General features: G+C 44.8%; 1 protein-coding gene across 1 annotated transcript in view; it reads left to right on the top strand.

The window, feature by feature from the left end:
* Positions 1 to 25,415, top strand: part of CALS5 (callose synthase 5) — a 54,128-nt gene that overhangs the window by 15,847 nt on the left and 12,866 nt on the right. The window lies entirely within an intron of this gene.

The raw sequence follows: 25,415 nt of genomic DNA, 5'->3' as shown, positions 1-25,415 counted from the left end.
CCCAGGAAAATGGTGTTTATATTAAAAAGGTAAAAGGACCAATCTGTCCTTAATATACAAAAAGCAGTGTACAAAAGATTCTAATGTATAACAAAGAACAAAATTACAAAAATAGCCCTTGACTAACTCTCTTTATCTCTACACTCCCCCTCAAACCGATGCCTATGAATAAGCATGTTTGTCCATGAGAAATAGATGTTGTGCCCGAGTCATCGCCTTTGTCAATAGATCAGCAAGTCGGAGGCCAGAGGACTCATGGGGAAGAGAAATAGTGCTAGCATGAAGGAGATTGCAAATGAAGTGGTAAATCAACTCCGATGTGCTTTGTGTGCTCATGGAAGACAGGATTGGATGTAATTTTGATTGCACTAACATTGTCTGCAAAGAGAGGAACAGAGGGTGATGGCTCATGTAGTATGTCATGTACAAGAGATCGGAGCCATATAATTTCACTACGCGCCAAGAACATAGCTTTGTATTCAGCTTCAGTGGAAGATTTTGATATTGTAGATTGTTTCTTGCACTTCTAGGAAATAAGAGAGTTACCCAGAAGAACACACTAGCCCGTAGTGGATCGTCGAGTGTTTGTGCAACTAACCCAATTAACATCTGCACGGGTGATGAGGCTAATGAGATGAGGAGGAGAAGAATAGGTCACAAGATAAAGTTCTCCACAAATACCTAATAATACGATGGACTACAAACAAATGTGATTGTTGCAGAGATGACACAAATTGGCTCACAAATTGGACTACATAATATATCTCTGTTCGAGTCATAATGAGATAGATTAGACTGCCCACCAACTAGCAATAGAGAGTAAGATCTTCAAGAGGGGAACCGTCATCCTTACTAAGTTTCAGATTAATCTCCAAGGGAGTATCAATAGTCCTGGAATCACTGAGCTTATCCATTCTAACAAGATCCACCGCATATTTATGTTGATTGACAAAATAACCATGAGAATTATGGCTGACCTCTAGTCCCAAAAAATAAGTCAAGGGACCCAAGTCTTTCATCTTAAAGGATTCACTAAGGAGTCATTTCAAGTCAACAACTTCTTCTACATCATTCCTTGTAATGATTATATCATCAACATAGAGAAGAAGAACGGTCACGCCCTGATCCCGATGTAAAGTAAAAAGGGAGAGAGCCTCACTGACATTCCTAGGTATAGACACAAAATCCAAGAAAGGAAAGAATGGTAGGAGGGTGATAAGGCACTGTAGGAGAGATGGTGTGAAATGCAATGGGCTGTACACTTTCTCTTTCCTTTGCAGGTGCAATGGGAAGATCAAGATCATTGGGATCAGCTGCCACAACAATGTTAGGTATAGAAACATCACTATCAGGGGAAATAACAAGCTCAGGCTTAAGGGAAATACTTGGAACTATATTAGCCAAACCTGGGATCTCAGATGGACTGACGGAGAGTGGTGCATGTTCTTCTATTTGAGCATGTGTGGAGTCAACCCTCTTCTGGTGGTGCTGATAGACCTGTGAGGCTAGTCATAGTGGATCAATCAGTGAAACTATAGCTACTGATGGTGAAATAGGTGGATCAGATGAAGGAATAAATGACACCGGAAGAGGGACATGTTGTGAGTTCTCCTCCCCAAAACACTCCCCCTAAGGAGAACCACCCAAGAAAAAGAAAGTAAACTAAAAAAGGTAACATCCATAGTGACAAACCTGCTCCCTGACATTGGATCATAACAACAATATCCCTTTTGGTTTTGAGCATACCCAAGGAAAACATATTCTTTGGCCTTAGGGTCCAATTTCTTGCAGTGAAGACCAAGAATGTGAACAAAGGAGACACACCCAAAGATTCTCAATGGTATATGAAATATCTCCCAATTTGCAAAAAGCAAGTTGAAAGGTGCCTTAAACCCCAAAGTGTGTAAAGGAACATGGTTAATCAAATGCATAGTTGTGAGAACTACAACCCCCCAAAAATGAATAGGAACTAAGGCACACACCATAAGGCTCCTTGCCACCTCCACAATATTTCTATTCTTACTATTTGCTACCCCATTCTATTGTGATGTGTATGCACAACTACTCTGATGAATCAAACCATGCTCCAAAAAGTATGAGGATAAGTCCTTCTCAAAGTATTCTCTAGCATTATCTGATTTGAAGACTTTAGTCCTCACTCCAAATTATCTGAGAACTATCCGGCAGAATTTTCGCACCAAATGGGTACTTCATCACGTGATCTTATCAGATGTATCCAACAATACCGTGTATGATCATCCATAAACAAGAGAAAATAACGGTACCACCCATGGAAAAAATGTGGTAAGGACCCCATACACCAGTATGAACAGTATCAAAAGCAAAGGAACTTCTTTTATTACTTGGTTTAAAAGAATGTGTACAATGCTTTCCCAATTGACAGCTTTCACATTCCAAACTAGACAACTAAACAGACTCATACAACTTTGGAAACAAAAAGCTCAATGAAATGAAAAGAAAAATGACCCAAATGATTATGCCATAGCATAATCTGACTCATTGGCTCTGATCTACTACTACTGTTGCTACTAACATGATGTCTCTGATGTTTCAGAATCTCTTCTAGAAGGTAGACTCCATTCACCTCACAACCACTCCTAATCATCCTCTTTGATTCTAGATCCTGCAAAACACAATTACCAGGAAGAAAGGTCACTAAACAGTTCAATTTTTTTTTATCAGAGAGCTTACTGAAAGAAGATTAGTATGAAATTTAGGGACATGTAAGATAGAGAATAAAGTAATGTCATTAGTCACTCTAATTGTCCCTTTCCCAGCAATGGGAATATGGGAACCATTTGCTGTAGAGACTCTATCTCTACCAGAGCACAACTAGTAAGAACTAAAGAAGGTAGATATATTGGTCATGTGCTCCGATGCTCTTGAGTCTATAATTCAGGGTGGTCCCTCCTTACCTGAGGTGGATACATGATTTGCAACTGCATATGAACTACCTATATGAACAAAGTAGTATGGTTGACTCCTGCATCGTTCTACCCATTTGAAGAACTAGAACTGGCTAGATCCTTCTTACTCATAAGCTGTCCATACTTTTCCAATTCAGTTTTCATTGCTATTGTTGCTGTTGTAATAGACTCCAGATCAACCTAGGAGAGGGGTCCTGAAAAGCCTCTTGTAATTGCCACATTTGCATGTCCCTTTTTGTTCTTGATCCGAGTTGGTACGAGATGAGGGTAAAGCTTCCAACAGGTGTCTCTGGTATGCTTAGTCTTCTTGCAATAGTCACACACCAAGTCCTTCTTGTCCTCCTTCCTAGCCTCACTACTCCCCCTTGTTTCCATTTGACTTAGATTTAATTGTACTAACCATAGCTGACTGATCAATCTCAGGTTGTCTCAACATGATATTCCTCTTGCTCTCCTCCCCAGAGACAAAGGCATAAGCTTGAGAAAGAGTTACACTTTCTCTAGAAAGGAGATATTGCCGGGCAATGTTGAATTCAGAGTTCAGCCTAGCCAAGAACTCAAAAAACCTATTCTTTTATACCAACCCCTAATAGGTTGTTGCATCCTTCATACTCTTCCAAACCACAGTCTTTAAGTGGTCGATCTCCTGCCAAAGAGTTTTCAGCATGGAGAAATATGTGACAAGAAGTCTATCTCCCTGTTTTGTACTAATCACCTAATTCCTTAACTGATAGGATTGGGAATAGGTTTCACTCACTCCATCTCAAATCTCCTTTTCAATATTAGCCCACAAAAAAATTTTACCAATGTGAGGTAACATGGAGTTACACAACCAGGTCATCACCATGTAATTCTCCCGTACCCACTAGGAGGGATCTGTATCAGGTTTCTTCTCCTCTCTAGTGGTGTACCCCAGTTTCCCACGAGCACCAATGGCCATCTTGGCGGATTGTGCCCATTATAGATAATTTGTACCATCAAACTTCAACGTAGTAATAATTCCAGACCCAAAAATATCACTACTACCTCAACACCCATACCTATGTTACCGGTGGACTTCTGCTCGGTACTCCAACTCTCCATTTTAGTTCAAACAGTTCAAAAGCAGAAAATAATTAGGTAGATAGCCTCCAAGATCAAACCGATCTCACACACAAAGGTAACAGACCTCTTCGGAAGAAGAAAACCCCATCCGAAGAGAAATCTCTCTTCAACTGTATCCCACCAGAGAGAAAAGTGAATCGGCCACTCCAGAAGGCCTAGAAAATTCCAAAAACCTAACTGCCTCTATATAATACCTAGAGAAGTCCAACAATACCTGAGTGCCCAAGATCAGATCAAAATTAAAGAGTCTAACTTGACTAGGACTCTTCCCCATACTCCAATTCTTCTTGATTTTGATGCAAAGACATAGATCACCCTCCTAATGACTAGATCACACCAAAAAATCCAAGAACTGGGCAATCTGAAGTAGATCGATCATCCCTTTATCTCCTCATGCAATCGGCTGATCTAGGACTGCATGAAAAAAACTCCAAGAAACCCTAGCCGAGCTCTAATACCTAGTAGAAAAGTGCTGAAATTAAAAATCTGTAAAAGAAAAGAATATTTCTTGTAGAAGAAGAGAAGAGAGGAGAAAAGAAGAGAAGAGTTTTGAGAGAAAAAATAGAGAAATAATGCTGGTTGCCCTCTTCACTATTATTTTTAGTATAAAATAATAAAGAGTACAATGACCACTATGCCCTTATAGGGCGGCTAACACATAAAACAACATAAAACAATTAAAATAACTGCTCAAAAAGGACCCAACAAGAGTGTTGTTGTCCCCACTTCCAATCTAAATGGTAAATAATAAAAAGCTACCACTATAGACTATGCAATTTGTCTAAAACCTCAACCATAAATTACCAGAAGCAAACAAATAATCAAGTTTCTTACAAAAGCGGTGACCAAGGCATCCATACCACAAATGCCAGTCATTATTACATTTAAACGATTCAAAACTAGAAGTAGTGGAAAATAAACAGGAAGTAGAAACAGAATCAGCCTTCTTCTCAAACTCCAAAGCAAACAGCCGACCTAGTCTAAACCCCTTCCCCTTCACCTCCCTAATTTGATGGTCCTATATCAAACGACCATCAGAGGAAAGCAAGATACTGTTACCATCTTCCACAAGTTGACCGACGGAAATAAAATTAGTGGTTAATATGGGTACAAATAAGGTCTTGAGTAGGTGAAAGTAAGAGGACTTTGAAGTAGACAAGTGTAAATCATCATAACCAAGTATATCTAAGTTTTCACCATTTGCAATAACACTATGTCTATTAGGGTGATGGGATTCAGGAGATTGACTAAAGGAGTCCCTATCATATGGTTAGAAGCACCTGAGTCAATGATTCAAAGGTGATTTGATGAAGGAAAAAAGGTAGGAGACTTACCAGACATGCCAATAATAGAAAAGGCAGAAGAGATAGTTGAGGACATGAGCTACTGAATCCTTTCTTCAGACATACCACCAGAAGTATCATTCTGTGAAGCCACTGAAGTAATAAAGGATAAGGCATCTGAATTCTCTATGGAAGTCTGATAAGATTTATAGGACCCTTTCTTCTTATTTGATCCACCCCCTTCTGGAGGTCAAGTGGGGCATTCTGTAATGGTATGTCCTTGTTGCTTGCAGTGAGTGCATGTGTTCTTCTTGAAGTGTGAGACGACATGTCCATAGCAATGAATTCGGGAAGAATCCTTCTTCCCCTTAGGTTTTGTTGCATGAAAAACAACATCTATATTAGGGTCCTTCCTACCATCAATTGTAGTTTGTGTAACCAGTCTGGTTTCTTCTCTCAAAATTTCCCCAAGTATAGTATCAAGATCTGGATGTGTCTCCCGTGTGAGAATATTAGACCTAACAACTTCAAATTTAGGTCTTAGATGCATTAAGAAATGCATAATTTTTCTTCTATCAAAATGAACTTTCATGAACTTCACACAACAATCTAAAGGATTTTCACCCATGTGCACTAGCTCGTACTCAGTCAAAAGGTTAATGAACCCAGCATGTATTCTTGAACTTTCCTTTCCCCATGATGATAAGAAAATATGTCAACTTCTTTCTAGTATTGTCTAGAAATATTTGATTGTTGATATACCTCCTCAAGGTACTGATGCATCTCATATGCAGTTTAGTACCCTCTCATAAGGATGGCAATGTCAAGCTCAATGGATCTGAGGATCCATGATGCAATTTTTGCATTGTCAATCTTCAACTGGTTTAAGGCCTTAATGTTCATTAGGTTCAGATGTAGTCCCATCTAAATAGCCACAAAGTCCCTTTTCCTCAATATGAAACTGAAAGTTGAACTCCCACAAAGCATAGTTCAATCAATTAAACTTGATAGGAAGGATATCCATTCTTTCTGAAGACATTAACAATGAAACAACAGTGCTGATTTTCAAAGAAGATATCAGTTTTTAAATCAGAAAGAAAATAAAGTACCTTTCACTTGAGTGTCCAAAAAAGGAAACTGTAGTGGTAGATCAATCCAAGAGAGGGATGAAAACCCTTCTTAAACTAATCTAATTCCAACTAGACTGAATGGGATCACAAGAGCTCCTCTGGGTGGCACCAGATCTGGAGTTTCAATTTGATCTGATGTCTCTAAGTGAAGATCTAAAGAAAAAACGCGAAGCTCTGGTGGCACAACTTTCCAAGTTCCAGGTCTGCCAAGGGCTGATTGAAACAGCCTTCAGAAAGGATATTCAAAGACATAAAACAGCTTCCCAAATACTGTTAGAAGACACGCCTAAATGCTAGGAGAATCAAAGAACAAAAGTCTCTTCACAGCAGATCAGATCGTGACCCTCTCTGATACCATGTCAAGTCAGATTTGAATCTGTAGAACAGAGAGAGAGAGCAGCAGATTTGTGGGTGTGCCAAAAGTTTCGTCAACACCCAGGAAAATGGTATTTATATTAAAAAGGTAAAAGGACCAATATGTCCTTAATATACATAAAGCAGTGTACAAAAGAATCTAATGTACAACAAAGAACAAAATTACAAGAATAGCCCTCGACTAACTCTCTTTATCTCTACAATAAGATCCAAAGGAATAAAGATTGATACATAAAAAGGGATAGGTTAGATGAACCACAAAAATATAGTTGCCATTTTCTGGTTCTTTTTTCTTTTCATTTTTTCCCATTTACATTCGAAGGCCTACCGGGCTACCATCTTCTTCTTCCAATAGATGGGATAGAATCCTTCAGAAGCAGATCATCTTCCATCCCAAAGCCTGATCTTTGATGAACAAAATGTAGAAAGATGAAGAAAGTTGTTGTAAAAAGAACATTGTGTATATTTTTCTTTTTCTGTTGCACAGAATATTATATGCACATATAGTAGGCCTGGAAGATACAATAAAGCTTAGGTGAAGTTTCCAAAGCTGTTGCTTCATAAAAGAAGTTCCTAAAGGTGGGAATCATTAAACAAGCTTTGGGAACCAAATACCTTTTTTTGTTTTTATTTTATTTTTATTGGGAAGATGGTTGTAGATTGCCACGCCATTTTTCTTCATGATAAATAACGAGAGGAATTGATTTACATGTTTCAAGAGTCAATTAGGAACTGAAGACTAAGGGCTTGTTCGTTTCCTCTTTACTCTTACCTCTTAAGAGGAATCTTGCCACTTTAAGAGGAAAATGGCTGTTTGTTTCCTCTTATCTCTTATCTCTTAAGGCTATGTTTGGTTTGAAGGAAAATGTAGGGAAACCTTTACAAACCGTGTATTGGTTTCCCTGTCTTTCCCTTCCTTTCCTTACCTTCTCCTTTAAACCAAACATAGCCTAAAGTGGAATCTTATGGTTTTTTTTGTTTTCTAATGATACCCCCAAAGCACAAGGACCTCATATGCAATAATAATAATTATTAATTATTAGTTATGATAATAATTATTATAATTTCAAGTTAATTAATAACTAATTAATAATTAATTAATACTTATTATTATAATCATTATTCACTATTCATTATACATTAATAGTTAATAATTAATTAACAATAATTATTCATTTGTAATTTTTAATTTTTAATAATTATTATAATAATTAGTATTAATAGTAAATTAATTATTATTTAAGTAATTATTATTAACTATTAATTAATAACACTTAATATTTAATATTTAAGTAATAATTTTTCATTTTTTAATTTTTCATTAATTATTATAATAATTAGTATTAGTTATCAATAAATTTTTAATTAAATAATAATTAGTAATTATTAGTTGTTAATAATTATTAACTATTAATTAGTATTAACTAATTACAATTAATTAATATAAGAATTAATTTGTGGTAAACAATAATTATTAATTATAATAATTAGTATTGGTAATAAATTAATTATTAATTAAATAATAGCCGTTATTATTGTTATAATAATTATTACTAATTATTAATATTTAATTAGTAATAATTATTAATTATTAAATAACAATAATGATTATTGATGAAGGAAAATTTGGCCCGACCTCTTTATTATGAGACACGTGGCAGAAACGACAGCTCGGCAAAAGGTGTCAAGCCTAGGCGGCAAGAGCACACTCCGCCGAACTAACCCACCTTGTAACAGCTCGGGATAGACTTCGCCGAACTGCGCCTTGTAACAGCTCGGGGTAGACTTCGCCGAACTACCATCTTGTAACAGCTCGGGGTAGACTTCGCCGAACTGACCGCCTTGTAACAGCTCGGGGTAGACTTCGCCGAACTAACTGCCTTGTAACAGCTCGGGGTAGACTTCGCCGAACTGACACCTTGTAACAGCTCGGGGTAGACTTCGCCGAACTGACACCTTGTAATAGCTCGGGACAGACTTCGCCGAACTGACCCACCTTGTTACAGTTCGGGATACCTCCAAGCTCAAGACCGCCTCGCTCAGCACTTCACATCATCTTCTAGGCACCAAAGCCAAACAAGTCATACCACGCCTGGCACCAGGGAATTCCGTGCCCGAGGGCGCCACGCCTGACTGACTTGGGATCTGACGTTTGGCAGCTGCACTCTAAACGGCCACCTGCCACTGCCACTGACGCCGCCATCTCCAGTTGGACGGTTAAGCAGTGACGGTTAGGCAGTGACGGTTCTGTCTCAGCAGAAGGGACGACAGCCGAGTTGACAAGCGCCAGAGTAATCATACCCGACCTGACAAGGGCCTCGGGGCGAGTACGCGAAGCGACTATAAGAGCCCCCTGCCCCCCGATAAGAGAGGTATGCAAAAACTTTGCGCTATCTGGTATTACCTTGCTTTTGAAAGATTCTAACTTGAGCTTTGGAGCCTCTACACCGGGTTCCCCCCGGAGCTTTCCCATCTCTCCCGTTTCAGGATCCCTGCTACCTCGTTCGAAAGCAAGGCAGCGGACAGCTAAGACCAGCCGGATCGCGCTCCATCAATTGGCGCCGTCTGTGGGAACACGCTTCAAAAAGCCTCCCTCCAAACTTCGATACCCCCCTTTCTTGTTTAAAAATCCCAATACTCATGGCCTCCTCCAGCAACACCGGACGCGGCACGAAGACAAACGCCACCGGGGAGCAACTTCAGGTCCCCGTAGTGTGCGTTGGACAGTTCACCATCCCCCTTTCGGCGGATGGGATCCCCATCCTGAACACGCCACAAGCAGTGGCACCCGTAAACCCTCCTACCACAAACGTCCCCTTTCATCTCCCCATTGAGACAACTTTCACTGAACCAACTGCCGTCCCCCTAGCAGCTAGCCAAGACCGGTTGGAGGACCTGGTGCGGTGCATGCGGGCAATGCAAGCCCAAATGCAACAGTTCCAGCAACACCAGCTTCACCAGCACCAAGTGCTGCACAACATCTCCCAGTATCACTACCAACAGCAATTCCCCCAACTGCCACTGAACTAGCCACCCCGCTCCGAGGCCGGTCAAGGCCTCCCCGCAGGATGGGCGCCCCCGCTAGGCGAAGGCCTCCTGGCCCCAAAACCACCCCAACAGCCAGGCCTCGTCCCCAGGCCGAAGAGAGAGAAATGTCATCCCCGCCTCGCAACCCGCGGGTGGGTCGGGAACCTCGCCCGCGTGGTCGGCACCCCGGCGCTCCAAGCCCGAGCTCCCGCTCACCGAAAATCGATTCAGCGCCCTGGCAGCGGACTACCAGCACTCCGAGCCCATCGAGGTCGGTAACACGGAGGCCAGCAGCGCCAGCACAAGGCCCGCTCAATGGCGAAGGCGCCGGCAAAGCCGCCAGACCGCCACCCGCGCCTTGTCGGAAGTCAGAGGCAAAGCCACGAGCTCGGACGAGGTAGGGGCTACCCCGGCTCTCTCCGTTCCTTCCCCCCTCGCACCGGAACTCCTGGCGGTCCCCTTACCCAGAGACTTCAAACTCCCACCTCTGGACAAGTACGACGGGTCCTTCGACCCCAACGACCACGTTGACGCCTTTCAGTCGCAAATGCACCTCGCCAGGGCTAGCGAATCATGCATGTGCGTGGCTTTTACCACCACCCTCAGGGGGGTAGCCCGCACTTGGTACAGGAACCTGGCCCCCGGGTCGATAAAGTGCTGGGCCCAATTCGTGCAAGTTTTCACCACGCACTTCGTCACCAGCCGACGGTGCCCCAAAACAGAGGAAAGCATCTTCGGAGTGGTCCAAAGAGAAGGAGAGTCTATTCGGGGCTACATCAAGCGGTTCAACGAGGCATGCTTGCAAATACCACGGTTGGACCCCGCAGTGCAGCTCGCGGCGGCCAAAAGAGGGGTGACGCACAAAGAGTTCAAATGGCACATGGTGGCCAACCAGCCCGCGACCGTGGCCGAATTCCTCAAACTCGCGGATAAGTTCATGAGGACTGAGGAAGAGATCAACCAACGAACCGAAGGCGGGAACGAGAAAAGAAAGAGAGAAGGCGAGCTCCCCAACCCGGTGAGTAGAAAAAACCCGATCCGGGAACCGAAGCCGAACCAGTCCTTCCAGGGCCCCTTAGCAGTTCGGACGGACTACAGGCCGTTGAACACGAGGCGGACAGAGATCTTAATGACGATCAAAGACGCTCCGTACGTTAGGTGGCCACCTCGCCTGAAGGGAAATCTGAACGATAGAAACAAGAATTTGTATTGTAGTTTCCATAGAGACCATGGTCATAGCACCGAACAGTGTAATAACCTCCACGACGAGATAGAGGGACTCATCCGTCGCGGATACTTGAGAAATTTTGTACAGCACAACAATAACAATAAAGCAGGTCGGCAAGGGGAGCAAGAAAAGGATGCACCCGAGTCTAGCAACAGGCCTGCCGAACCGTTGCAGAAGCAGCCTCCGGAAGAGAGGCCAGTTCGGGGAACCATCCATGTAATAGTGGGAGGATCCATAGTAGCGGGGTGTACCTCGGCAGCAGCCCGGACTTCAGTTCGCGAAGTGGCCCTCGAAGAAAGGAACCCCCCAAAGAGGCCAAAGACCGAAGAGCCAATCTTTTTCACGGAGGACGACGCGCGAGGAGTCCACTACCCCCATGATGACGCGCTTGTCATTAAGCTAAGGATTAGAGATTTCGAGGTCAGGCGCGTGCTCGTAGATTCGGGCAGCTCAGCGGACATCCTCTTCAAATCGGCATTTGACCAGCTACAGTTAAAGAGGAGCGAGCTGAAGCCCGCGAACACTCCCCTGGTAGGTTTCAGCGGAGAGGAAGTTAGGCCCCTCGGGAAAATAACTGTCCCTGTGGAAGTCGGCACATGGCCTTGTGCGGTCAGACTCAACCATGATTTCCTGGTAGTCGCGACCCCCTCCCCATACAATGCCATAATAGGGCGGCCGATCACGCATGTCCTACGGGCGGCGGTCTCCACCTACTATTTGGCCATGAAGTTCCCTACGGACTTCGGTATAGGGGTAGCGCGGGGCGACCAGCTCGAGTCCCGCAAGTGCTACGTTGCCGCCCTAAAGGGAAAAACCAAGACGGCCGACGACCTCGAGCTGGAGCGGCCGGTGGAGCAAGGTGAGGAGCGAGCTTCGCCCACGGAGGAAACAGTCGCAATCCAGGCTTCAGCTACGGACCCAGCTCACACACTAAGCATCGGAGCTTCCATCGAAGATCCCCTACAAGCTGAACTAGTAAGTTTTTTACTCCAAAATTTATATATTTTTGCCTGGTCCGCGGCCGACATGCCCGGCATTAACCCCGGACTGATAACTCACAAGCTTAATACTGACCCTGTAGTCAGACCCGTTAAACAGAAGAAACGCAACTTAGCCCTAGAACGCTGGAGAGCGGTCGACGAGGAGGTTGAGAAGCTCCTCGCAGTAAACTTCATAAGGGAAGTCCACTACCCGAGCTGGGTGGCCAACCCGGTGTTGGTAAAAAAGGCAAACGGCAAGTGGCGCATGTGCGTCGACTATACCGACCTGAACCGAGCTTGCCCGAAAGACTGCTTCCCCCTCCCCAGAATTGACCGCCTAGTGGACGCGACCTCGGGAAACGAGTTGCTAAGCTTCATGGACGCCTACTCGGGCTACAACCAAGTTAGGATGGACCCATCCGACGAGGAAAAAACCAGCTTCATTACCGAGTTCGGCCTGTATTGCTACAAAGTCATGCCCTTCGGACTAAAAAATGCCGGGGCAACCTTCCAAAGACTTGTAAATAAGCTGTTTCGGCCCCTGATTGGTACGAAGGTAGAGTGCTATGTAGACGACATGGTCGTCAAAACTCAGTTTTCACAAGAGTTAATACAAGACTTAGATTCTGTTTTCCAAATCCTGCGACACTTTAGCATGAAGTTGAATCCCAACAAGTGTGTCTTCGGCGTCACCTCGGGCAAGTTCCTAGGCTACATTGTCAATCGGCGCGGTATTGAGGCCAACCCGGACAAAGTAAAAGCCGTTCTAGATATGAAACCACCTCGGAAAGTAAAAGAGGTCTAGAGGCTAAACGGCCGCATAGCCGCTCTAAGCCGCTTCTTATCCAAGTCAGCAAACCGCTGCCTACCCTTCTTCAAGGCAGTCAAAGGCAAAGGGTTCGAATGGACCCAGGACTGCCAGTTCGCGTTCGACGAACTAAAAGGTTACCTCGCTAGTATACCAACCTTAGCCCGGCCCGAGGTGGGCGAGGTCTTACAACTGTACCTCTCGGCAAGCGACGAGGCGGTTAGTTCGGTACTAATAAAGGAAACAGACCAGGTCCAACGACCCATATATTATGTTAGTCAGATTTTGCAGGGAGCAGAGGCAAGGTACCCGGAGATAGAAAAACTAGCATACGCCCTAGTAATAGCAGCTCGGAAACTCCGCCCGTACTTCCAGGCTCATACAGTCATCGTCCTAACTGACAAGCCTCTCAGACAAGTTTTACTCAAACCCGAAGTCTCCGGTCGACTGACGAAATGGGCCATCGAACTCAGCGAGTACGATCTCCAGTACAAACCGAGAACCGCTATCAAGGCCCAAGCTTTGGCAGATTTTATCGCCGAGTGCACTTTCAGCCACGAAGCCCCGCAGGTCGAGCCCGAGGTCCCCATTTGCGACGAACCCGGAGCTCCTGAGCCCATAGAGTTCGAGCCCCGTGAAGTAACATCCAGTGTGGCATCTCTCCTGATCAGGCGAAGAGCGAATTGGGATGAGGAGCCCTGGATCCTTCACGTGGATGGTTCCTCGAACCGGCAAGGCAGCGGAGCTGGATTAGTCTTGTGCGGCCCGAGCGGCACAAAAGTAGAGTACGCGCTACGCTTTTAGTTCGTGGCATCCAACAACGAGGCAGAGTACGAAGCACTAATCGCCGGGCTGGACCTAGCGCGAAAGTTAAAGGCAAAACACTTGGTCATCTGCAGCGATTCTCAGTTCGTGGTAAACCAAGTTACCGGCGAATACAAAGCACGCGATCTCTCCGTGATCGCATATTTGGCCAAAGTAAAAGAAGCCCTGCTCAACTTCCGGTCACACATCATCAGGCAAATCCCGAGGTCCGAAAACACTGAGGCCGACGCCCTGTCCCGGTTAGCCAGCACGAGTCACAACAATATGAGAACCGTGTACATAGAGGACTTACCTCGGCCTAGTATTCTCGGGGGGACAGAGGAGGTCGCTCCCGTCTTAGAGGCAGAGCCGAGCTGGATCGATCCACTCGCGAGCTTCCTGATAGACGGAACCCTCCCTGTAGAACGCAGTGCCGCCAAAAGGGTGCAGCGCCAGGCGGCCAAATATGTCATAATAGACGAACGGTTATACCGACGGTCGTACACGCTCCCCTATTTGCGGTGCCTGCGACCTACCGAAGCCGAGTTTGTACTCCGCGACACTCATGAAGGCCTGTGCGGCGGACACTTGGGGGGCAGAGCACTCGCCCAAAAGGCACTTCGACAAGGATACTATTGGCCAACGATGAAGGCAGAAGCTGTCGAGCTCGTCAGAAAATGCGACAAGTGTCAGAAGCACGCTAACATCCACCATCAACCTACCTCCGACCTCAAATACCTCGCCAGCCCGTGGCCCTTTGCACAATGGGGCATCGACCTCCTCGGGCCATTCCCACCAGCTGCAGGCGGGCGAAAATTCTTAGTTGTTGCGGTAGATTATTTTACGAAGTGGATAGAAGCCGAACCTCTGGCAACTGTTACGGCCCGAAACATACAGAACTTCTTTTGGAAGAACATAGTATGTCGCTTCGGATTACCTCGGGTTCTAATTTCCGACAACGGCAAACAGTTCGAGGATATCAAGTTCCAAGAGTGGTGCTAGGACATGGGGATTCGGCAAAATTTCACGTCAGTCGCGCACCCACTGGAAAACGGTCAGACGGAAGTAATGAACAGAGCCATCCTACGCGGACTGAAAGCACGTCTGGGTCGAGCTAAGGGAATGTGGGCCGAAGAGCTACCAAGTGTCTTATGGGCTCACCGAACGACCGAAAAAGCAGCCACGGGAGAAACCCCCTTCAACCTCACCTACGGCACTGAAGCGGTGATCCCGGCGGAAATCGAAATACCAACGTTGCGATTAGAAACATACGACGATCGGACGAACGGAGACGAGTTACGCACCAACCTTGACCTACTGGACGAGGTAAGGGACCTCGCGCACATCTGAACAGCGGCATACCAGCAGCAGGTAGCCTGCTACTACAATAGCAGAGTAAAGCGACGAAGCTTCCGAGTCGGCGACCTGGTCCTCCAGAGAATTATGGTGCCCGAACCCGGCGTCGGCAAGCTTGGACCTAATTGGGAAGGTCCCTATAAAGTAAAAACAGCGCTCGGGGGCGCATATGAACTCGAAACCTTGGAAGGCAAACGAGTACCCCGAACGTGGAACATCGTGAACTTGAGGCGATACTACCTATAAACCACCTAGCGAAGTGAACGAAGTTAGGCCGTGCCACAAGGCAAGCCGAGGAACTTCAGCACATTATCAGCTCGGCAAAAAATCAGTTCGCGGCATAAAAGACCACGGAAATCTAAAAACCCGGCAAAGAAACAGCTCGGGGAAGATGAGCAAGGGGAAAAAGACACTCCATTGCAAGAAACAGTACATTGGCAAAAAAAAAAAAATTACATGCCCGGAGCTACTTCTTCGCCATCGGAAGGCACTTCAACAACACCCGAAGGCCCTGCCTCTCCTTCAGAGTCCGGCTCGCCATCGGCAGCATTGGCCATCTCCTGAGTTATCCGCGAAGTGGTTATGGCACTTACATCGAGGTCGGGGTATGTATTCCGGATCATCCATCGGCTCAACTTGAACCCCCTCCTGTAAGAGTCCACCATCAGATCGTCAAAACGCGGGGAGGCAATGTAGTTTTCAACTGCCTTCTTTTTGGCGTCTTCAATGCCTTGGGAGAAAATCTGTGTTCTCTCCCTAATGTCCTCCTGAAGATACTCGACTTGATGCTGCAAATCCAACTTTAAGTCCGCCATGTGCTTGACAACTACCCCCATGGCCTCGGCGTCACGCTGAGACCTCGCCTGTCTGTCCATCGCGACGCGAGCAGCCTTTTCAGTAGCGTAAGCAGCCGCCTCAGCAGCCCTGGTATTTGCCTCTGCAGCACGGAAGGCCTCTTCAGCCACATGAGCAGCAGCTCGCGCCTGTCGCGAGCTCCTCTCCACTTGGGCAGCCAAGGCATGAATTGAAGAATTCACCTACCAAAAGAAACAAGTGAGCAAATAACAGTAGAAGCAACAGAATAAAAAAAGAAGACGGCATCTCACTTACCACCATGGCATGTGTTACGGCGCGGCAAGCGACCTGATTCAAGGGAAGATCGGTCCACGCCGCGACCTCCTCGGGGAAAGTAGCATCCCTACTCTTTTGAAGAGCGTAGTTCGGCATCAACACGCTCCTAAACTCCCCTTGAGCTCCCGAGCCTGAGGGCCCAGCCCGCGTATGAGCAGACCCGGAGTGAGGAGCACTTGAGTACGCAGGAGCGCCCGTATGAGTGGTTTCAGCGAAAGGCGCCCCGACAGTCTCGTGCACCGGTGGAGTCACTTCGGGCTCCCTGGGCAGATCCTCTGTCGTATGGTCTGGGGCTTGGGGCTCCTCATCCAGGGGTAGCTCGGTACGAGTTCGCTTGGCGACCCGCTTCCTCCTCTTCATACCTTGGAACAAACGCCCGCCGCGAGTTCTCTCCGCATCCATCACACCTGCAGAACGAGTTCGACATCAGAAAAAAACGAAGGAACAGAGCATGCAAGAAACCGCATAGCCAGAAACCTACCCGAACTCAGGCCGGCTGCAAAAAGCTTAGCCTCCGTTAAGTAGTGGTGGCACTTTAAGCCTTGTCGTGCCCACTGCCGGAGACCCTTCACCGTCTCTTTATCAAGAGTTACGCCCGAGTCGGGAGCGGCCTCACCCCACCTAGTCTGAAAAGGCCATCCTTGTGCACTTCGCACGCCGAAATAGTCCCGCTTCCACGCCGAGACCTTGTTAGGGAGATCGTGCAGAAGCTTAAAACCCTGGCGAGGAGTAAGGTAATACGCCCGTCTCCCCCCAGGAAGAGGACCCGCCTGTCTCTTGAGCATCAAGATAGAGGAGAATATCTCTAAGTCCAAGGGGAAATTCTACTCGCAAAAAAGGGATATCGTCCCCACCAGGTTCCGAATAGAGTTCGGATGAAGCTGGCCAATGGTGACACCAAAGTGGTTTATGACTTCGACGAGGAGGGGATGGAAAGGAAGTCGCAACCCTGCGGCGAGCTGCTCTCGAAAAATCACGATCTCGTCGGGACCGTGTTCCCAAGGAAAGCTACCCGAAGGAATGAAATAGGTGTACCCCCCAGGAAGATTGTAGGACAGAAGTATGGATTGAAGCCCCTCAGGTGTCATGGTCGAAGGACCAAACCTGTCTAGCATCCGACCTCGGCGGGAGGTAGACGCCAAACTGCCCGAAGCAACTCGGCCCACTAGTTCATAGTCTTCAAGCTCCACCTCGGGGTCACTGAGGCAGTCTGGGGACACGGCTCGGTTGGTGGAACCTACGTCGGCCCTACTCGAAGAATCGTCTGAGCTATCAAAGCTAGACATTGGGGAAAAGATAAATTCAAGAAAGTACTCACCGGAAAGTTTGAAGAACAAGCTAAAGAACCGTGAAGACTGTATAACCAGCCTCGACGCGAGCTGGAAGAAAGACGCGAGTTGGAAGGTTGGACGCGAACTCGATAGACAACCGCAGAAGTGACAAACCAACCGGGGTCCCCCACTATTTATAGCTACAGTAACCAAGAATCGACCGTGCAGACTGAAGACGATCCGACGGCCCACGTTCTTACCAACCTTGCAACCCTTAAAGTCGAGACGTGATTGGCGCACGTCTTTCCGAAAAAAGCGGAACGTCAGCACTTCTTTTTGAAACCAACGTCGCTTCGACACGCGTCTTTTCGTATCTGACGCGCCGCACGTCTCCCTGACAGTCGACAGCGTACGTACAGCAGTGGCGTGCCTTTTTGAAATGACCCGCTGTCACGTCCCAGCGGCGCGAGTTGGTTTGAAATTTAAAACGCACAGTCACAACCACCAGTGTTTTTGAGTAAGGCACGTTTCCAGCCTTCTCGAAAATCGAAAAAACCCTAGCAAAAGCATCTCGTACAGTGAAGGTTTGGAGGACGGGACAAATCTACAACCACCTCGTGAAAACTCCCCGCACCATGGCAAGGCCCTCGGCGCAAGGAGTGGGGGGCAATTGATGAAGGAAAATTTGGCCCGACCTCTTTATTATGAGACACGTGGCAGAAACGACAGCTCGACAAAAGGTGTCAAGCCTAGGCGGCAAGAGCACACTCCGCCGAACTAACCCACCTTGTAACAACTCGGGATAGACTTCGCCGAACTGCGCCTTGTAACAGCTCGGGGTAGACTTCGCCGAACTACCATCTCGTAACAGCTCGGGGTAGACTTCGCCGAACTACCATCTTGTAACAGCTCAGGGTAGATTTCACCGAACTGTCACCTTGTAACAGCTCGGGGTAGACTTCGCCGAACTGACCGCCTTGTAACAGCTCGGGGTAGACTTCGCCGAACTGACACCTTGTAACAGCTCGGGGTAGACTTCGCCGAACTGACACCTTGTAACAGCTCGGGACAGACTTCGCCGAACTGACCCACCTTGTTACAGTTCGGGATACCTCCAAGCTCAAGACCGCCTCGCTCAGCACTTCACATCATCTTCTAGGCACCAAAGCCAAACAAGTCGTACCACGCCTGGCACCAGGGAATTCCGTGCCCGAGGGCGCCACGCCTGACTGACTTGGGATCTGACGTTTGGCAGCTGCACTCTAAACGGCCACCTGCCACCGTCACTGACGCCGCCATCTCCGGTTGGACGGTTAGGCAGTGACGGTTCTGTCTCAGCAGAAGGGACGACAGCCGAGTTGACAAGCGCCAGAGTAATCATACCCGATCTGACAAGGGACTCGGGGCGAGTACGCGAAGCGACTATAAGAGCCCCCTGCCCCCCCGATAAGAGAGGTATGCAAAAACTTTGCGTTATCTGGTATTACCTTGCTTTTGAAAGATTCTAACTTGAGCTTCGGAGCCTCTACACCGGGTTCCCCCCGGAGCTTTCCCATCTCTCCCGTTTCAGGATCCCTGCTACCTCGTTCGAAAGCAAGGCAGCGGACAGCTAAGACCAGCCGGATCGCGCTCCATCAATTATAATTAATTATTAATTAACACAAATTATTTATTAATAACTATTAATTTTTATTAATTATTAATCATTATAATAATTTTTAATATTATTTTTATTGAATTACATATAAAAACAAAAAATCTCATATATGAGGTTAAAATGGACATTTGACAATTTTCAGAATTCAGAACAGAAGAGAAACAACCTTTTGAAAAGAAGGGACTGTTTAAACGTTGTAGAAAATCAAAAAGAAAGTAGCAGAAATCAGGTTTCAAGAAGAGAGAAGAGGAAGAAGATGGTGGCGGCAACTAGGGTTCAGAGAGATATTTTTGAACATAACCTTCTCTCTTACACCCCTAATTCCATTTCATTAAGTTAAACTTTAGTAATTTACAGAGAGGCCCCTAGTTGGGCAGAAAATTAAAAAACATAATATAAGAAAGAATAAAAGCCCAGATTAAGGCCCATTACAGCAAAGAACATAAAAGATAAACAGCTTATTGGCCATTCGGCCCATCTTCTCTACACTCCCCCTCAAGCTGAGCATAGATGTCAATCATGCCAAGCTTGCCAGTATCATGCTGAAGTTTAGCCTTGGGAATGCCCTTGGTGAGGAAATCAGCTAACTGTCCTTCAGAAGTGATGAAAGGTAGACACACCTCTCCGGAAGCCACTCTTTCTCAAATGAAGTGTTCGTCAACTTCAATATGTTTAGTTCTGTCATGTTGCACTGGATTGTGAGCAATGTTGATGGTAGTCTAATTGTCACAGTATAACATCATTGGCTTATCATGCTCAATACCCAGTTCCTCCATCAAGGATCTAAGCCACAGTAGTTCAGAAACCCCATGAGCCATGGCCCTATATTCAGCTTCAGTTGAAGATCGGGCAACAACAGATTGTTTCTGGCTTCTCCAAGAGACAATATTACCTGCCACCAAGCTACAGTACCTAGATGTAGATCTTCTGTCATCAATGTTTCCGGCCCAATCAACATCTGTGTAGGCTTCAAGTTTCATATAGCCATGCTAATCAAATAGAATTCCCTTTCCAGGGAATCCCTTCAAATAACACAGAATCCACTCTGTTGCTGCCATGTGAGTATCCCTAGGAGCATGCATGAACTGACTAATGCAACTGACAGCATATGCAATGTATGGCCGAGTTATGCATAGATAGAGAAGTTTTCCAAGTAGCCTATGGAAGACTCCCTTATCTTTCAACAATATTCCATCTGAAGCAGAGAGTTTATGACTCATATCAATAGGAGTAGCAACTGGTCTAGCACCCATCTTCCCTGTTTCAGAGACCAAGTCAAGTACATACTTTCTCTAAGAGATAAGGATCCCGTCTTTGGATCTAGCAACTTCTATGCCAACAAAGTATCTCAATTCTCCCAGATCTTTGATCTCAAACCCTGTATGAAGGAAAGATTTGAGATCATTAATCTCTAATACATCATTACTAGTCACAACAATATCATCAACATACACAATCAGGTAAACTGCCACGGATCCTCTCCTCTTCACAAAGAGGGTATGATCAAACTGAGTTTGTACATAGTCAAAGCTAACAAGGGCAGCCCTAAACTTTTCAAACCATGTCCTAGGGGACTGTTTAAGTCCATAAAGAGATTTCTTCAACCTGCAAACCTTCCCTTTTATATCTGTTTCATACATCTCTAGAGGAAGAGACATATAGACCCCCTTGTGTAACTCTCCATTTAGAAATGCATTTTTTACATCTAGCTAATAAAGTGGCCAATCTGAGTGTGTAACCAAAGATAGTAGAACTTTCACAGAAGTCATCTTGGCAACATGAGCAAAGTTCTCCATATAATCAATTCCATATGTTTGTGTATAACCTTTTGCAACCAGCCTAGCCTTGTACCTTTCAATGGTGCTATCAGCATGATATTTGATGGTAAAAACCCATTTACATCCTATTGGATCCTTCCCTTCGGGTAAATCAACCACTTCCCCAAGTGTCATTCTTATGTAGGGCATCAATTTCTGTTCTCATAGCATCCCTCCATTCTGGAATAGTAAGAGCTTCTAACACAGAACTGGGAATTGAGTTAGAAGAAACAGAAGAAAGGTAGCCCAAATATGAAGGAGAGAGCAAACTATAAGAAAGGTGTTTGGAAATGTAATGTGCAGTACACTTCTTTTTTCATTTCCTAATAGCAATAGGATATCAAGGTTTGGAAAGGATGACTCCAAGGGGGCTGTATCAATACCTGTTATCTCTTCTATGATTGGAAGTGTAAGAGGCTCATGTGGTGTAGGGGAAACAATCTGCTCACTTCTAGTTCTCTGCTGTTGGTACAACCTGGGATTAAAAGAGGAGGTAAAGGATGAGGGATAAGAACACTGGAATGAGAATGAAATGACTGATCCTCCCTTGACTCATTTGAATGAGGAAGAGTCTCAACAAAAGACTCAACTGGGACAGGAAGGGGGAGAGCAAACAACTGTGATAAATTCTCCCCCTTTAGACAATGCCTCTCCTGAGAAGAATCATACAAGGAAGAGAGCTCATCAAAGGTGACATCCATTGAGACATACCGAGTGCCAGTCTTCAGATCAAAACAACAATGACCCTTTTGTGTGGGGGAATAACCAAGGAAGATACACTTGTGGGCTTTTGGTTCAAATTTATGTTTCTGGACAATTGGGATATGTACATAACAAGTGCAACCAAAGACACGAAGAGGAATAGGAAAAATATCCTTGCTTGGATGAAGAATACTAAAGGGAGACTTAAACCCCAAAACCCTGGATGGAATACGGTTGATTAGGTAGGTTGCAGTGAGAACAACATCACCCCAAAATTTTGTAGGGACATGTGAGGCAAATGGGATACTTCTTGCAACTTCAACAATATGCCGATTTTTTCTTTCAGCAACTCCATTTTGTTCTGGGGTCCTAACACGGGAGCTTTGGTGAATAACCCCCAAATCAGTGAGATAACAAGACAGGTTTTTCTCAAAATATTCTTTTGCACTGTCGGATCTGAAATTTTGAATTCTGGTATCAAATTGGGTTAGAACAAATTCAAGAAATTACCTTACAAGTCTGGGAACTTCATCAAAAATATCCAAGTGAACTGAGAAAAGTCATCAATGAACAAAATAAAATATTTGTAGCCTCCCATAGAAGGTAAGTGGTAAGGCCCCCACACATCAGAGTGCACATGGAGAAGATCTTTTATTACTCAAAGGATAACTGCTTCTACAATGTTTTGACAACTCACATGACTCACAATGAAGACTGGACAGACTAATTCTCTTAAATAGTTCTGGGAATTAATGACTTAAAGCAGAAAAAGAAAGATGACCCAAACGAAAATGACATAACATGACTCGACTGATGGACTCTGTAGATGTAGACCTAGAAGAAGTTTTTCCAGGTTGTCCATAGCTCTGTCTAGGAGTGTCCAACAGATATATTCCATTCATCTTATGGACACTCCCAATCACTTTCTAAGACTCCAGATCTTGAAAAACATTGTAGGAAGGAAAGAAGGTTACATAGCAGTTCAATGACTTAGTTAGGCTGCTTACAGATAACAAATTTGTATTTAGCTTGGGTACATGAAGAGCAGAAGTACCAAGGAATCTGTAACCTTGATGGTTCCCTTGCTGGAAGATAGGGGCAAGAGAGCCATCAGCTAGGGTTTGTCACGACCAAGAAGTAAATCATAAGAAACAAACAAAGTGGAAAGGCTAGTTATATGATCAAAAGCACCAAAATCAATAATCCAAGGGATCCTACGATTACCTAAAATAGTTGCATGATTGGCATTAGCCCGTATACCTGAATGAGAAAATGTAGAAGATGTTGAATTTTCTGGAGGGTTGGAAGAAGAGGCCACACCCTCTAGGTGACTGATCATCCTTCCAAACTTTTCATACTCTACCTTCATAGCTGTTAACTGCTCACTAGCAGTCATCTCTTCAATTAGGCATCTGTCACTATCTGAATCAGCAGCAATATTGGCTAGGGGTGAGCAAAAAAAACCGAAAAATCGGTTAACCGAACCAGTCAGTTTGGTTTTGGTTCGATATTCTTAAAAAACCAATAGTTTTGGTTCGGTTTCGGTTAACCATTTTAAAAAACCGACAGTTAACCGAATCGACCGATATATATTTATATTATATATTATATATATTTTTTTGAAAATCGAATAAGAGAATTCGGTAGAGACTTTGAAATTTTAACCTCTCAATTAAAAGTTCGGCAGTCTGCCAACTGCCCAGCCCAATCTCCAATCTCCATCATTTACTCTTTTGTCTTTTCCCTTGCCATGGTGTTAGTACTTAGTCTCACTCTTTTAACTATTTTCTTTTTTTCTCTCTCTCATCGGCAAGTAAGCACCAACGGTCCAATGCCATCTGACCTCTTCTCTCTCATCGACAAGTAAGCACCAATGGTCCAACGCCATTTGATTTCTTCTCTCTCTCTCTCTCTCATCTCTTCTCTTTGCATCTCTGCCCGACGCAACCTCTCAATCTCTCACTTTAGGCAACAATGACACTGAGCAGTCTAGCACCGACAGCAACCACCAGCACCAACCAGTCCGGCACTGACAGTTTTATTTTTTTTTATTTTAAGTGCATAAAAAACCGAAAAACCAAACTACAGTTAACCAGTTCATCGGTTCACCGATTAATCGGTTGCATCGGTTTGGTTTTGGTTTGGATATTTAAAAAACGATCAGGTCGGTTTGGTTTGAAAAAATATCCCATAGTTCGGTTTGGATATTTAACCGAATCGTGAGCACCCCTAATATTGGCATTCTCTGTCTTCATATTATCAGACTTCTTTTGAAACCGAAGAGGAAGAAGCTCAGGACGCAATTTCCAACAGTTGTCTTTAGTGTCTTTTGGCTTCTTACAGTACTCACAAATAATTTCTTTCTTCCCTGAGCTACTTGGAGTCCCTATAACTCCCTTGGGTTTCACTCCCATATTAGCAAAGTGATCATTTAGAGCAGCCCCTTGAACCTAGACAAGTCTCCTGCTTTCTTCACTACTTACCAAGGCATAGGCTTGAGACAGTGAAACACTATCCCTGGATAAGATATTTTGCTTTGTGATGTCATACTCTGGATTCAGCCCTATCAAAAACCCAAACACCCTGTTTCTCTCAACAAATTTCTTGTAGGTCTCAGCACCATTAGTGGTGTCCCAAGCTACAACTTCTATCAAATCAATTTCTTGCCATAGAGACTTTAGTATTGAGAAATAAATAGCTAAAGGTTTCTCCCCCCATCTTAAATTCTTCACATCACTCCTCAGCTTGTAAGCCCTTGCCACATTTAATTTCTGGGAATAGGTCAGCAACACTATCCCAAATTTCCTTTGCTGAATTCATCCACAAATAGTGTTGACTAATTTGCGGTTGCATTGAGTTCACAAGCCATCCAATAACGGTATAATTTCTTGCATCCATTTTTCATATGATGGATCATCTTTTGAGGGAGCCTTTTTGCTCCCGGAGATAAAATTCTATTTGCCTCTACTACAGATATGAATTTTTACTGATTGTGACCAAGCCAGATAGTTAGTTCCATCTAGCTTGACTGTGGTCACAGCCAGTAGAGAGTCGTCTACAGAGGCTCCCGGAACTTGTTCGGATTCAGCAACATGCTTGTTTTCAACTTCTGAAGGGTTCATCTTCTTAAAATAATTCGAAAATAACTTGTAACAACTTCGAATAAGAAAAAATGAAGATAGAAGAAAAACTGTATTGTGAGTCAACCTCTATGCGTCGTACCTACTACTTGCATCACACCCGAAACCCGAGAGAAACAAAGAACTCTCAGCCGTTCCTTGTAGACTTCACAGAACTTCAATCCACTTGAATAGATCTTCAAGACAAAGGATGAGAAGACTTTCAGTCACGCCTAGGTCAAGCTCCCTGTGGGGCCCACAGTTATATTTCTCTAGAAAATTAGGGTTTTGGGCAACACACTTGAATCTGTCAGGAGGACGGCAAAACCAGTCCCCTTCTCTCCAAAAACCACTAACAATTGGGCTGAAATAGGTTTCTTTAACTATTCATATGATTCAGTTCTCCATACACACTGTGTGTGGGAAAAAAAGGTGAAGAAAGGAAAAAGTCGAGCCTACTCTGATACCAAGAAGAAAAACAGCCTTTTGAAAAGAAAGGACTGTTTAAATGTTGCAGAAAATCAAAAAGAAAGTAGCAGAAATCAGGTTTCAAGAAGAGAGAAGAGGAAGAAGAAGGTGGCGACAACTATGGTTCAAAGAGAGAGATTTTCGAACATAACCTCCTCTCTTACACCCTAATTCCGTTTCATTAAGTTAAACTTTAGTAATTTATAG

The sequence above is a fragment of the Nelumbo lutea genome, chromosome 5 (genome assembly GCF_056320005.1).
Source record: "Nelumbo lutea isolate HS-2025 chromosome 5, American lotus-T2T, whole genome shotgun sequence".
Lineage (NCBI taxonomy): Eukaryota > Viridiplantae > Streptophyta > Magnoliopsida > Proteales > Nelumbonaceae > Nelumbo > Nelumbo lutea.
The sequence above is the reverse complement of the archived record's forward strand: the minus strand, read 5'-3'. Positions and strand labels throughout refer to the sequence as shown.